The sequence below is a fragment of the Rutilus rutilus genome, assembly GCF_951802725.1.
Source record: "Rutilus rutilus genome assembly, chromosome: 17".
NCBI lineage: Eukaryota > Metazoa > Chordata > Actinopteri > Cypriniformes > Leuciscidae > Rutilus > Rutilus rutilus.
Genome location: NC_140230.1, coordinates 30,434,377 through 30,450,015, shown reverse-complemented (window position 1 = coordinate 30,450,015; position 15,639 = coordinate 30,434,377). Strand labels below are relative to the sequence as shown.

Below are 15,639 nucleotides of genomic sequence, written 5' to 3'. Positions count from 1 at the left end.
TTTTTCTTTAGATTTTCTTTAAGATTCACTCATTAAACCTGGTCACTGTTCCTTCAACAGGACAGTACACCCCCGACGGGTCGTGCTTTTTTTTGTGGGTCACCCCATGAAACATGAAAAAAAGCTTTTCATTCATCCAATTAATAATTAGTCTTTAAATTAATTTTACCATTATTTGTTTTATTTTTCAGGTAATATTTTTTCGTTCAAAACATCGTTAAATATAAATATTTTTCATTAAGACCTCAAGTAAGAAATATTTGTTTCGACAAATGTACAATTTCAAGGTTACACACAGGCCAGCGCATGGGCATTAATGTCGAATCTCGACCAGTCACCAGACCGCTCTTCAAGTCTACATTCCGTGGATCACTTTCCTGCACCAGAGAGAATCATCGGTTGCATCGCGGATAAACTGAAGTAAGTGAAACAAACAACCATTTAAATGTGCTGCTGTATTAAGTAGCCTGTAAATTTTATGCCAGACATGTTGCTCTGCTGACTTTCTCTGGTAGATAAGTATATGTACGTTAGTTTGAAAATGTTAACTTGGTGTTAACTATAGTTAACTAATGTTAACTATGCAAGTTAACGTTAATATGTCGACGTTAATCAATTCCTGACCGATTGCAAAAGGGAACATAAGTTTACCCGTGGCTTATTTTGATTTTACAGTGGTAAGTTAATTAACGTGAACGTTTAATCATTGAACGTATCTCGAGTCAGCGTCAAAAGAATAACGTTAAAACCGTAGGAAGTTAACCTAATCCACAGTGAACATGTAAAGGGACTGGCTTACACGTGTGGTTAATGGTAACGTTAGCTAACAGTTGTGACAGGCGACACACACAATGGTAATTTATTTATGGCTTGTATGCATAGAAGTATTGCTGCATTGGCGCCAATCGGTTGATGTCAGTTGGTTTTCAAAAAAGTGTAGTACTAGGCAGAGGACACTGGGGGGCAGTAAAAAGAAGAAGAAAAAAGTTTTTTCGTGGCGTTAATAGGGTTGACACACTACTGAATCATATTGTAATGATTATTATATCAACTGATAACGTATATTGTGATAAAGATTGTTGACCATAATGTCCGGCCCTACCCTTCTTACCACATACCTTCCTAAATGTCTCTACTTTCGAATGGATCCATGTGCATGTATGACCATTCCCATTCATTCATTCCTACATAAACTAGCTCTCAATCTCACACTTAACAAACCTTGACACACTCACAGTAAATGAATGGATTGACTTAACCAGTTATATTAATTTTTACTATCTTGATGCAGGATACTGACACCGCTACAAAGAGGGAGATTGCACTTAAATGTCTCATCCTTTATATGGGAGAAGCAGTGGAGGATCTCATCAAAGATTTCCTGGTAAGACAAGATTACTTTAGAGATGTGAAAATGCTAGGTAATGCCTGGCTCACACTACAGGAGTTTTAGGCCACATTTACACATCCCAAAGGGAGCACCTGTGCCTGCTGCCCAGGTGAGTAAGAGTAAGAATCAGTCAACAAACATGGTGAGTAATGACTTCTCCTGTTATTATCACTTGCACTTCATGTCACATGTTTAGCATAGCCTTCTCTGTCGGCAATATAGGATTTCTATGTGATAAATGCAGGGAGACAGTCAGGCTTACGGAGAAGATTTCAGAAGAGACACGCATCCAAACTTTAATTGAGGATAGTAAGAGTGCAAGAGCTTTAGATACTATTTTGGATGCGCCCAGCCTAGTGAACCCTTTACACGATTCGGTTCCGGCTGAATTAGAGCCCGTGCAGCAGGGCAAATGGGTGATGGAGAGGCGCTGTAGTTGCGGATCAAAAAAACGCTCTCCCGTTCCGATTACCATAACAAATCGATTTGCCCCCCTCAGTGAAACATCCACTGAGAATTCTGTTGAATATGCCCTAGTTATTGGTGATTCTATTACACGGAACGTGAAAATAGTATGAAGGTAAAATAGTAGCAAAACTCGAGAGCACGTAGATGTGAATTTTAGAACTTGTATAATAAATATTCGTACTTGTACATGAACATTTACACTCACAGCTCCGATGTGAAAACCTGTAAAATAAAAATCTGAAGTTGAATGTTGAAATTTGCACTCGCATACAATAGTCACAAACCTGTATTCTGAATCTGAAGCTGCAGACAAGTAGACACAAATGTGTAAAATGCCATTCACAGAAATACAACGACAGACACAAACTTGTAATATATATTTTGCGTTTAATCTTACGTTCACATTCGCAGTACTACCTCAAATAGGCACTTGCAACTTCTCAAATCTGTCACTGCAATTTCAAATTTCGCGCCTTGACTTTTGCTACTCTTTTTGCGATATATCAGGTGCAAAACTAACTTGTGCACTTGAAACTCAGAGGCGGCGAGAGAGAAAGAGGAGCTCGATTGCATACAGAGAGGCTTTAAAAGCTGCTAGATCTGCTTATTTTTCAACCCTATTAGAAGAAAATAAATATAATCCTAGGTATTTATTTGAAACAGTGGCTAAACTAACGAAAAAGAAAGCTTCAAACCCAGAAGTTTCCAAGCAACACAGCAGTAATGACTTTATGAACTTCTTCACTTATAAGATTGATAATATCAGGGACAAAATTATAACTATGCAACCGTCTACTACGGTATCGCATCAGGGAGAGCATTGTAGTCTCCCTGAGGAAAAACTCGATTCATATATTGCTATAGGAGAGGAAGAATTTTGCAAACTCGTTAATTCATCTAAATCGACAACATGTATGGTAGACCCTATACCAACTAAGCTACTGAAAGATGCTTCCAGATGTCATAGATCCTCTTCTTAATATCATTAATTCGTCTTTGTCTCTAGGATACGTACCAAAAACCTTTAAGCTGGCTATGATTAAACCGCTTGTTAAAAAAACGCAACTTGATCGTACAAAATTAGTAAATTACAGGCCGATCTCGAATCTGCCTTTTCTGTCAAATATACTAGAAAAAGCAGTATCCTCACAACTGTGTTCCTTTCTAGAAAGAAATGATATCTGCAAGGATTTTCAGTCATTTTCATTTAGACCGTACCATAGTACCGAGACAGCTCTCATTAGAGTCACAAATGATTTGCTCTTATCATCCGATCGTGGTTGTATCTCTCTATTGGTGTTTCTCGATCTTAGTATGTGCGTACAGGTATGTGCGCTGGCTGAATAAACATCAATTTTTATATATTTCTTTCACATCTACTGCAGTCAGATTCATCCGCGTTCACTCAGAAGGAATCACTCACATGACCTGTGCACTTGTAATGACACATCAAGGATGTTAAGAGGCTAAAAGCAGGTTTAAAACTTGCCCCATTGAAGTCAACAGGGTGCAAATTTTAAAACGAGTATAACACGGTGTAGGCAACACCGATTTTTGTCGTTGTTCTCTGTACTGACAGCACTCCAAATGTACAAAAAAATGAGCTCAGTGTTAAAATTGACCGGAGTTCTCCTTTAATAAACAAACTACAGCTAGTTCAAAACGCAACAGCTCGAGTTCTTACCAGAACCAGGAAGTATGACCCTATTAGCCCTGTTCTGTCAACACTGCATTGGCTCCCTATTAAACATCGTATACATTTTAAAATATTGCTGATTACTTACAAAGCACTAAATGGTTTATCTCTGCAGTACTTAAGCAAGCTCCTAACGCATTATAGTCCTTCACGTCTATTGCAATCTCAAAATTCCGTCCAGTTAATAATACCTAGAATATCAAAATCGACTGCTGGCGGTAGATCCTTTTCCTATTTAGCACCAAAACTTTGGAACAGTCTTCCTACCATTGTCCGGGAAGTAGACACACTCTGTCAGTTCAAAGCCAGATTAAAGACACATCTATTTGACCTAGCATTCACATAATACATTATAGACTTCTATAATCCAATGTTAGGCTGCATAGATTAGGTCAGCCGGAACTGGGAACACTTCCCATAAATCCTGATGTACTCGTTACATCATAAGAAGAATGGCATCTACACTAATTTTAGTGTCTTTGTTTATCCCGAGGTTTTCCCGCAGCCTGCCGGATCCAGGCCGTATCCAGATCTGACGAAGGACCTTCGCCTGGACCCGATGACAACGCAGTGCTGAAGTGCCAACTAGTCTCTCCCCTGTGAAGGATCCCTTTCCCACTCTACAGATAAAGCGTTGTCTGGATAATTCCGGTTTCGCGTATCTACCCCGAAGTGATAGTCAAGTCAAGTCAAGTCAACTTTATTGTCAATCAAACCATGCAACAGTACATTACGCAGCAGACTGAAATTGCGTTTCTCCCATACTCCAATGTGCAATATTAAAACAAGATTTGACACATACTAAGCATAAACTAAACAAAAGGCTAAACATAAGACACCACTAAACAAGTGCAAATAGATATTCAACAGATAGACAGATCAACATAGCATATGGCCTACAGTGAGCTTACAGTTAGCTTACAGTTACCAGACTATCACAGAGTTATCCAGTTTTCATGAGTGAGTTGAGCAGTCTGATGGCTTGTGGGAAAAAGCTATTGCTGAGTCTGGTAGTCCTGCAACGCATACTGCTGTAGCGCTTGCCAGATGGTAAGAGGGTGAACAGTTTGTGTGTGGGGTGGGTGGAGTCTTTGATGATGTTGGTGGCTCTTTTGTGGCAGCGGGATGGGTATATGTCCTGGATGGATGGTTGGGCTGATCTGGTGATCTTCTCAGCTGACCTCACCACCCTCTGTAGAGCTTTCCGGTCAGCAACAGAGCAGCTACCATACCAGACTGAGAGACTGCTGGTGAGGATGCTCTCAATGGCACCCCTATAGAAGGTAGTGAGTGCCAGTGGGCGGAGGTTGGCTCTTCTCATCCTGCGTAAGAAGTGGAGGCGTTGCTGAGCTTTCTTGACAAGGGAGGTGGTGTTGGTAGACCATGACAGGTCATCAGTGATGTGCACCCCCAGGAACTTGGAGCTTTTCACTGATTCCACAGCGCTGCCATTGATGGTGAGGGGTGTGTGTGGCCTGTGATTTTTCCTGAAGTCCACAGTTATTTCCTTTGTTTTATTAACATTTAGATGTAAATTGTTAATGTCACACCAATTGATGAATTGGTGTACCTCATCTCTGTATGCCGAGTCGTCGTCGTTGCTGATGAGGCCCACCACTGTTGTGTCATCTGCAAACTTGATGATGTGGTTTGAGTTGTATCTGGCACAACAGTCATGAGTCATCAGTGTAAACAGCAGAGGACTCAACACACATCCTTGAGGGACCCCAGTGTTCATGTTGGTAGTCTGTGAAGAGTTTTTGCCAACTCTTACTGTCTGTGGTCTGTTGGTGAGAAAGTCTAGTAGCCAGTTGCAAAGTGGGGTGCTGATGCCTACAGCACTGAGTTTATTCACCAGGTGTTGAGGGATAACTGTATTGAAGGCAGAGCTGAAGTCGATGAACAGCATCCGCACACAGCTGTTTTTGTTCTCCAGATGAGCCAGACTGAGGTGAAGTGCTGTTGCTATGGCATCATCAGTGGAGCGCTTGGGACGGTATGCAAACTGGAAAGGGTAAAATGTGGCAGGTAGGCTGGATGTTATGTGAGCCTTGACCAGCCTTTCAAAGCACTTCATCATAATGGGCGTGAGTGCTATAGGCCGGTAGTCGTTCAGTGTTGTGGCTGGTGATTTCTTTGGTAGCGGTATGATAGTAGTGGCTTTGAAGCATTCTGGTATGATGGCTTTGCTCAGAGAGATGTTAAAGATATCTGTGAGAACATCTGTAAGTGAGTTAGCACAGTCTCTAAGCACACGCCCAGGTATATTATCAGGACCAGCAGCCTTCCTGGGGTTCACCCTTTGAAGAGTCCTCCGCACGTCGGCAGGGTCAAGTTGAAGAGTTGCATTGTCCAAGCAGTGTAGAGCTTTTGTCGGAGTGGTGATGTTGTTTTCCTCAAAACGGCTGAAGAATGAATTGAGTGAGTATAGGAAGTCTGTGCTGTCCTCGCACGGTAAGGGTGTAGGCCTGTAGTCCGTTACTAACTGGATGCCTTGCCATAGGCGTCTAGGGTCTTTTGTATCAGTAAAGTGTAACTGGATTTTTTGTCCATAGGCATGCTTTGCTGCTCTCAGGCCTCGGTTCAAGTTGGCCCTGGCAGTTCTGAGGGCCTCTTTGTCTCCAGACTTGAAAGCCGCATTCCGTGCTTTTAGGAGCTCACATACCTCCCTGGTGAACCATGGTTTGTTGCCCTTGTGGTGATGTGTTTTACGACGATCACATCTTCCATGCATTTGGATATGTATCCCGTCACAGACTCAGTGTATTCAGTTATATTGACATGCTGGTTGGAAGTGGCAGCCTTCCTAAAAACAGTCCAATCTGTGCAGTCAAAACAGTCTTGGAGCGCTGAGGTAGCCCCCTCTGGCCAAGTTCTAATCCGCTTCACAGATGGTTTGTTCCTCACCAACAGTGGCCTGTAAGATGGCATTAGCATAACAGAAAGATGGTCAGAGTTTCCCAGGTGGGGGTGTGGAACAGCTCTGTATGCCTGTTTGATGTTGGAATAGACCTGGTCCAGAATGTTTTCTCCCCTGGTTGCAAAGTCCACATATTTATGAAAGTGTGGGAGTACTGTCTTCAATTTGGCCTGATTGAAATCGCCCGCGATTATACAGGCAGAGTCCGGGTTTGAGTCCTGCATTGAACTCACAGATTGATACAATGTAGAAAGTGCGTCTTTTGTGTTCGCACTGGGTGGTATGTACACGGCTATAATAGTCACGGCTGAAAATTCTCTTGGCAAGTATACTGGACGGCATTTGACTGTTAGAAATTCTATGTCTTCGGAACAGTGTCTTGAGATGACTTTAACATTAGTGCACCAATTATTATTAATGAAAATTGCTACTCCACCACCTCGTAGCTTACCAGTGAGTGCGTGGCTTCTGTCTGCCCTGAATGTTGTTGGTCCATCCAGCTGAATGGCGTTGTCTGGAACAGTGTGGTTAAGCCATGTCTCGGTGAGGACGATGGCGCTGCAATCTTTCACCATCCTTTGTGTAATTAGATCCAATCTGAGGAGTCCATTTTGTTTTCCAGCGAACGAACGTTGGAAAGTAGAATCGAAGGAAGTGCAGGTCTGTTCAGTTTGGCTTTTAGCCTTGCACTGATGCCCGCTCGACTGCCTCGCTTGCTAGGTCTAGCACACCGCTTGCGACTCATGCTAGGTCTCTCGCCTCCAGCATCGGCCGGTGTCGGGGGGGGGGAGTCCGCTGCTTTGCAGGCCTCTGGGTCTTGCAGGTGTAGGATGCCCAGCTCGTCGAGTGCTTTGTGTTCCAGAGCAAACATAACTCCGGAAAGATCGTTTAAAAAATTCGAGTTTCGTAGTCCAAGTAGTAGACTTCTGTTGTAGACTTTTCTCGTACAAGACTGGGACGATTCAGACGACACATTTAACATAAAACGCACATCGTTACTGGGAGCTGGAGTAGCCGCTGCCGTACAGGGCATCGCCATTTTTATCTATAAAATATACAGATAAAATTCTGTATCAAAATGTTAAGGCCAGACAAGTAGTTTAAGGCTTGGTTTGTAGGGAATTACAAACCTGCACACATATATTCAAATGCGCATAACTATAGAATTAATTCTTGATGCGCACGTTAGCGCCATCAGCGTTTCTCACAGGTTCGCGTTTAAAGTCTGTGTAGAGAGAACGATGTTGTCTCAGCGGCCTCTAATTTAATAACTAATGATCCTTGCGATGGAAGTGAATCAATCAAAACTAACTTTAGTTGGAAAATATCTTTATTCAAGAACCGCTATAAAGCCAAAACAATCTCTGTTACCTTAAATTATCCGTTTGTTACTCTAAAGCCGCTTTGAAACAATCTACATTGTTAAAAGCGCTATATAAATGAAGATGACATGACTTGACTTGACTTGACTTGCTGCATCCCCAAAGGGAGCACCTTTGCCTATAGGGTCCCAAAAAAGAGGAAAACTCAGGATCCCTGAACATTTGACTAAACATCTAAAAAAGGTCGCTTTAGAAACACCCATGCCCATCCAGTCTCTACAGAGGGCACCAGTGGCTGCCTCAAAGGTGCTCACATGCACCTCACATGGAGCACTAATGCCAGACATGATCGGAGCTAGGCTAAAACTAAAGCCCCCTAGACCACTAAGACAGTAGCTGCTGCAGCAGAAGCCTCAAGCTTTTCTGCAGGGACCACCCATGCCTGACAACATTTCAAAGAGGCAAAAACGAAAGATCCCTGACCCTGAGATAGCGCCTGCCAAGACCCCACCGAGAACACTTGCTCCACCGTGTTCTCCACAGCAACCACCCAGTTCTCCCAAGGGAGCACCCATGTCCAGATGGAGTAAGAGTCTATGGAGCACAGAAGCTTCTGTAAGTCCCTTATATCTCTTGTTTTTACTTATTTTAAAATGGATTCAAACAAGTAAACATTGCCTTTAACTATGCTACTATGTTTTCTAGATCCTCAGTTTAAAATCATTTTATATTTCAAAATGATTAAAAAAAAGATACGCCTTTAGATTTAGTCTAAGAAGCACCCATTAAACCTGCCTAGCATTGTACGATTATATCTGTTCTCTCAACAGGACAACGCAGGTCTGTGTCAGGCACCTCCACAAAAACTGTGTGTGGAACTGAGGCGCTACAACCATCCAGCCCCTCAGATAACCACTTCACAACCGAACCGGAGAACTCGGAACAGACTTCAGCCCAGGTCCCAGCCGACCCGACCCAGAAAAGAGCATTGGTTAGACCCTCCTATCTCTCAATTTAACAAAGATTTAGAAACTAAATACTTTAATAATTTAACCTGGGATACGAATCGTATCCTTTTCAATTCAGATGCCTCATATCGAAATGGTAGAAGCAATTTTTCTTTAGATTTTCTTTAAGAATCACTCATTAAACCTGGTCACTGTTCCTTCAACAGGACAGTACAGGAGTGGACGGGTCACCCCCACAAAAAAAGCAGTGGATGGCAATCAAAGTCAACAACCAACGGTCGGATCCAGGCAGCTTAGACCAAATTGACTATTTATGTAGCATATTTGCAAAATGTTGTGTAATTTCAAATATTTAATATTTATATTGTAATTGTACATGCCTTATATGAATGCATGTACACATGAAAAAAAGTTTTCATTCATCCAATTAATAATTAGTCTTTCAATTCATTTTACCATTATTTGTTTTATTTTTCAGGTAATATTTTTTCGTTCAAAACATTGTTAAATATAAATATTTTTCATTAAGAGCTCAACTAAGAAATATTTGTTTCGACGAATGTACAATTTCAAGGTTACACACAGGCCAGCGCATGGGCATTAATGTCGAATCTCGACCAGTCACCAGACCGCTCTTCAAGTCTACGTTCCGTGGATCACTTTCCTGCACCAGAGAGAATCATCGGTTGCATCGCGGATAAACTGAAGTAAGTGAAACAAACAACCATTTAAATGTGCTGCTGTATTAAGTAGCCTGTACATTTTATGCCAGACATGTTGCTCTGCTGACTTTCTCTGGTAGATAAGTATATGTACGTTAGTTTGGAAATGTTAACTTGGTGTTAGCTAGCTTAGTTTACTATTATATGGTTTACACTAGCAGACCTGCCAACCTGTACGCATTTTGCGTAGCGGATACGCATCTTGACTTCAAAGTACGATGGTATGATTTGTTACTCTACGCAAAAACCTGGTGACGCCTCTGCATGCGCAGTCCTCAAATCAAGCAACAGCAAAAGAAGAAGAGTTCGACCAATCATAGCGCTGGGTTCATTCCCCAAATAGCAAGCTTGGATGATTGACAGATGCGTAAGGCCTATAATTAAAAAGAGACTGAAAATCGACACCAATAAAGAATCTCGCTCGATCCCCCTTCCACTCCCGCGGCCCGTCGTCTGACTGATTTCATAAGCGAGGACAGTAGTCACGGTAGCAGTACTTCTGACTCCTGAAGGTAAACGGCCTGGGCTCGATGTGGAAAGTTGAAATATTGTATTGAGTCAACTTAATCCTATGGATTCGATGATCACACGGATCGCATGGATTATCTTAAAATACTCCGTTATTCATGGTCACTCAGAAAAGCGGAAGACATCATTCAGCCATGCAAATAATTAAATGATCTATGAAGTAGTGCTGAACAATAAATCTTAATAAATTTGAAATCGCTATGGTTTAGTGATTGTGAAAGTGATGTGATTTGTGGATTACCAATAAACGCGAGTTATAACAGTCGTTTATTTATTCATATATACTCAGTGTTGAGAAATGTAGCCTTATGTGTTACGTTATTGTGTTATAATAACTAAAGTAGCCTACCTAATTATGTTACATATTTATTTTGTATGAAAACTAGCGCGTTAGTTACGCTATGCTACTACGCTACGGATTCGTCTAACTTATACTTGATATTATTTTTAGAATAAGTGATTCGTTATGCTATTATTGGACTCCTGTCTATTCATTGTCAACTGTTTTCTATAAATATGTTTGTATTGGCTAACATTTATTCAGCTAATGCGTGTCCTGTTTAAAATGTGCATTGTTCAAATGCAAAGACAGCTAGTCACAAATAGAAGCCCCTTTTCCTGTGGTATTTAATATCATATGTGGATATTGGAATAATAAATTACAATGTTTCTGTTTTTTTTTACTGTTTTCTAGGGGTTTCTTAATTTTAGACTAGTTGACCAGCACACATTATATGCAATGCAGTACAATGCATGTGTGTCGTAGTCGTCGTCTAAAGATTGTTGACCATAATGGTTGACCTTCTTACCACATACCCTCCTGAATGTCTCTACTTTCGAATGCATCCATGTGCATGTATGACCATTCCCATTCATTCATTCCTACATAAACTAGCTCTCAATCTCACACTTAACAAACCTTGACACACTCACAGTAAATGAATGTCAACCCGCATAAATACGCCATAGAGCGCCATCATAACTATGCCAAACCTATGGGAGTGTAGGGAGAAGTAAACATAGGGGTTAATAAGCTCACATGACGTTAAGCATTTTCTGGTGCATAATATGACGTTTGAGAACCTAAAACCCCATTTCTCCCAGTTGACACGGCAACACATAACACGGCGTTTTCAGAAATCTCCACTTTGGCCGGAGGTTTTAGAAATAATCGGTTTCTGTGATAAAAACGGGGTTTTCGTGTAAATGAGAGGCCAAACCGTCTTCCCTTCGTGTAAACGTGACCTTAAAATCACACACTTAAGGAGAATCTTTGCAAATTTTATTCCCTCAAATCTTAAACATGCTCACACTACAAGATTTGAAAATCGCGGCGCATCACACACTACAAAATGTTATTAAAGTCGCCATGAAATCAAATTTTACAATTCGTATTTTTATATGTAATATTGTACTGTTTATTACAAATGATTTATCTGTGCACTTCATTAATTTTTTTTAATTCATGTGCCCTTATATTCTTTAATCAAATATGTTATCCTTCCCTCCCCCCTTGAAACGACTTCTGCCCTCTATTCAATATTCCGTTTCACTTGGAAATACGTCACAACACTGGAGAAAAGTTGTTTGTAACTTCCGGTTCATGGCGACTTTAAGATTATGGTGCCAGATGAAGCGCCTCACGTGATCTCACGCAGCAGATCTAAAGCGGAAAAGCATGTAAACACAATATCTGTCCTTCATATCAAGTCATATTTGTGAAAAGGTAGCCGTGACCAAGGAAAGCGAAATCTATCAAAAATCATAATTTTAACATTTAAGGATGTCTAATGTATGCTGGTCAATACAATGAATCAAAGCCACTGATCATGATGTGACGCTTCAGTGTTGCCCATGTGCCACATTGCTGCTCAGCTGAGCCTTGTAAAGTGGAGCTCAAAGTCAAATTTAAATATTAACATAATTAACAGCTTGTTTCATTACATCTGTCTTTGAATGAATCCGCTTTTTTTTTTACATTTCCGTTGAATGAACAGTTTAATGACTCACGCAAAGACTGTCCCTTCCCGCCACCTGGTGGCGTAACAATGTAACTGGACTGAGTGACAGCCTGTCTAGAATGCTCAGAGACTATCAATGCCAATACTGGTGAAATATCAGCAGAAAGCCTCTCGTAAAGTGAGATTCTAGGAACTAACTGTTATATAACTATGGCCTAACAAACTCATTGTCAGTTTTATGTTGTGTTTATTATATTTTGTGGACCCGACCCTTATTTTGGCATTGTATCTTCATTTTACTCTTCGTTTTAACGCGCTTTTTAGTTCTGGTTTCATTACTGAACATGTACTCGTCTTCATACCTGCTGACCACAGCGTAACACTTATTTATTTAGCAATAAATAAATGGAGATGATAACGCATATTGTGCTGTTGACTCACTCAAAATTACCTCAAGGGAAATTCCTTCACCACGACAGCCCTACTTGTTACTTATTGGCTATTTTGGCAGTACTGACGTAATCACAGTCTTGATCATCCCGATTTAAAATCCTAAATATCAAACATGTTTGATGTGTTCGGGGCGAGCCCAATTTGTGTGAGAGCAGATCGGGAGGTGCAAGATTCGATCTGTGAACGCCTCACATTACCAGATAATCTGCGCCGAACATCGGAACCGATCGAAATCGGCCTAAAACTCCTGTAGTGTGAGCCAGGCCAGTATTCAGCCAGTGTTCAGCCAGTGTTCGTGGGTCTGATGGACCCGCTGCATTTTGGGGTTTTTAATTAAACAATTTTATGTTAAAATACTCAACGGATGTTTACTTCATCCCAATTACAAGCAATATAAACAGCATATATGGTTAATATTTTCTCTTTACCTTTGTTAGATCACATTTAAGAATTGCAACCTTGTGCGGGAACGGTAGGGGTAGAAACACAAAACTCACTCTTGCACTCACACTTACACACAATCTCTCTCACACGCACACACACACACACACACACACGCACACACACACGCACACACACACACACACACACACACACACACACACACACTCACTCACTTGGATATGTGGTTTACGGGGACTCTCCATAGGCGTAATGTTTCCAATGTACAAACTGTATAATCTATCCCCCTACACTAACCATCAAATATGAGACTAATTTAAATTCTGCTGTAAAGCAGCTCTAAAAAGACAATAGTGTCATTATTCAGCTCAATTCAGTTCAGTCTTTATTCAGTTAAGCTCAATAACTTAACGTAAAGGGTTAGTTCACCCAAAAATGAAAATTCTGTCAGTAATTACTCACCCTCATGTTGTTTCAACCCCGTAAGACCTTCGTTCATCTTCGGAACACAAATTAAGATATTTTTGATTAAATCTGAGAGCTGGATCACTCCTCCATAGGCTTCTAAGGCATTATAACTTGCTGGCCCAGAAAATGTATTAAAGACATCGTTAATATAGTCCAAGTGACTACAGTGGCTCAATCTTAAGTTTATAAAGCGACGAGAATACTTTTTGTGCGCAAAAAACAACAAAAATAACGACTTTATTCCACTATTCATTTCCTTCTCTCTGGGCCTCGAGTCTTTTCACGTAGTATAACTGCGCAGCGCTTCTGTGTTGTACGTCACACGTAGGCTCACTATTGGCAGACGCTGGTCATGTGTGTGATGCGTGTGACGTACAACACAGAAGCGCTGCGCAGTTATACTACGTGAAAAGACTCGAGGCCCAGAGAGAAGGAAATGAATAGTGGAATAAAGTCGTTATTTTTGTTGTTTTTTGCACACAAAAAGTATTCTCGTCGCTTTATAAACTTAAGATTGAGCCACTCTTAAGATAAATACCACTTTAGTATTTATCTACTAAATAACTTTTAACTATACATTTACGCAATTTACTAACTTGCATTTTTACAATCTTAACATCTTTAATATCATCTATGTGAAAACAGAAGAGCAGCGATTAACCTCTTGAAGTCCATGAAAGGGATTGTGACATGGTTGATTATGTTGTTCTGTTTCATGGCATCAAACTTTTAACCCCTTTTGTTATTTTCTCCCTTTCTTCGACTGAAGTGGACAAACCCAAGAAGGAGCTCAAACGTTCCGTTCAGTGTCCTGGAAAAGACCAGGAAAATACACACTTTAGACGTATTTCTACACTTGATAAAATTGTCACTTTGTGAATTTAACTTACTTCAGCCAGATCCTCATAGAACAAGTACAGTATAGAATATGTCTGTTTTTTCTCCCACCATCCGCTGACATGATCATACCAAGAACCAAACACATCTGGCGGGAAATTACTGATGTTAAAACAAAACCTCCAAGGCAAAGTTCTTGATTGATAATGTAGGGGTTGTAATTAAGAAATGAAATATATTTACATTCTCAATGTTATATTTATAACATCCTTTTTAATCAAGACATTAAAATTATAGATTGCACCCAAGCTGTGATTGATCAATCTACTTACTTTTCCCTTTCATGAATTTCTGTATAAAGCTGTTCCAATCTCCTAGTACAGGCTGTCCCATGTTCATTCGGTCAAAATTAAAATAGGAAACTGCATTGTCTTTTGCATTACGTGCTACATGCACAACCTGGAATAAGTGAAAGAAAAAAAAATATATTATGACATAACACAGGACTTGCTGTGATATAGGCCTATGTTGTATTATGCAAAACTATCTAGAGAGTTTCAATTTCATTACATTCATTACAAAACTACTTAACTTCTATTAAAGCTGCAGTGAGTAATTTCTGTTCCACCAGTGGGACCAAACGTAATTCCTTGCATAATGACTATTTCCAAACAGGTTTCACAAACACCTGCCATTTTTCAATTTGTCTATAGAGTAGATAATATTGAAAGTGCCCACTGGTTCAGGCTTTGTTGACACGCAATATTTTGGTAGCCCTACAGAGCAACATTTACACTTTTCAGAGAACTCAAGTTTTCAAATTAGTTGCATGGAAATATTAGGGATTATTAGAAACCTCAAGACATAAGCAAGCCTCTCATTGGTCACATTTATTGAAAAGGTAGTTTCAAAAGCTATTCTTTTAAATCTAAATGAAGACAATATCCAAATAGAAAGTCAGATTTTGGCAGATATGATTACATTTATCATCTATTCTAGTAGTCAAAAGACCCAGAGTACTTTACCCTTGAGTTCTGCTCCCAGAAGGACTTGGGTACAAACTGAACAGTTAAGTGAGTTTTGATGAGACGAGGAGAGGTGGGAAGATTATCAGCCATTTCTGTCCCTGTAACTGATAATTAGATGTTGTTTAAAGTGTCATTATCATTGTGGTTAGGCCAAAACCCATTTGAGGCCTTTAATAAACAATTTATAATTTACATTCCAACATTTTACATTCCAGCAATCTTGGAACAGATGAAAAAGTGCAAAGTTTAAAGAATCTGGGTTACTTTTATTTCCGATGGTCCACTTTAGACATTCTATTAACTATATTTAACTTTGCAACTACATGTCAGCTAACTCCCATTAGTGTATGGACTGTAGTAGACTGTTAGACAGGCTTAGACTGTCTACTAATACTCTAATGATTGCTAGTTGACATGTAGATGCAAAGTTACTTATATAATAATAATAATAAGTTACATTTATATAGCGCTTTTCT

The 15,639-nt window shown here is 40.2% G+C and overlaps 1 pseudogene across 1 annotated transcript; it reads right to left on the bottom strand.

The window, feature by feature from the left end:
- Window positions 1-13,925: 13,925 nt before the first annotated feature.
- On the bottom strand, window positions 13,926-15,366 carry LOC311276401 (cytosolic sulfotransferase 3-like; annotated as a pseudogene). Its single transcript has 5 exons — window positions 15,357-15,366; window positions 15,161-15,267; window positions 14,468-14,594; window positions 14,189-14,283; window positions 13,926-14,109 (listed from the first exon to the last, which is right to left on the bottom strand). The product of its transcript is annotated as a cytosolic sulfotransferase 3-like (transcript).
- Between the last annotated feature and the right edge of the window lie 273 nt (window positions 15,367-15,639).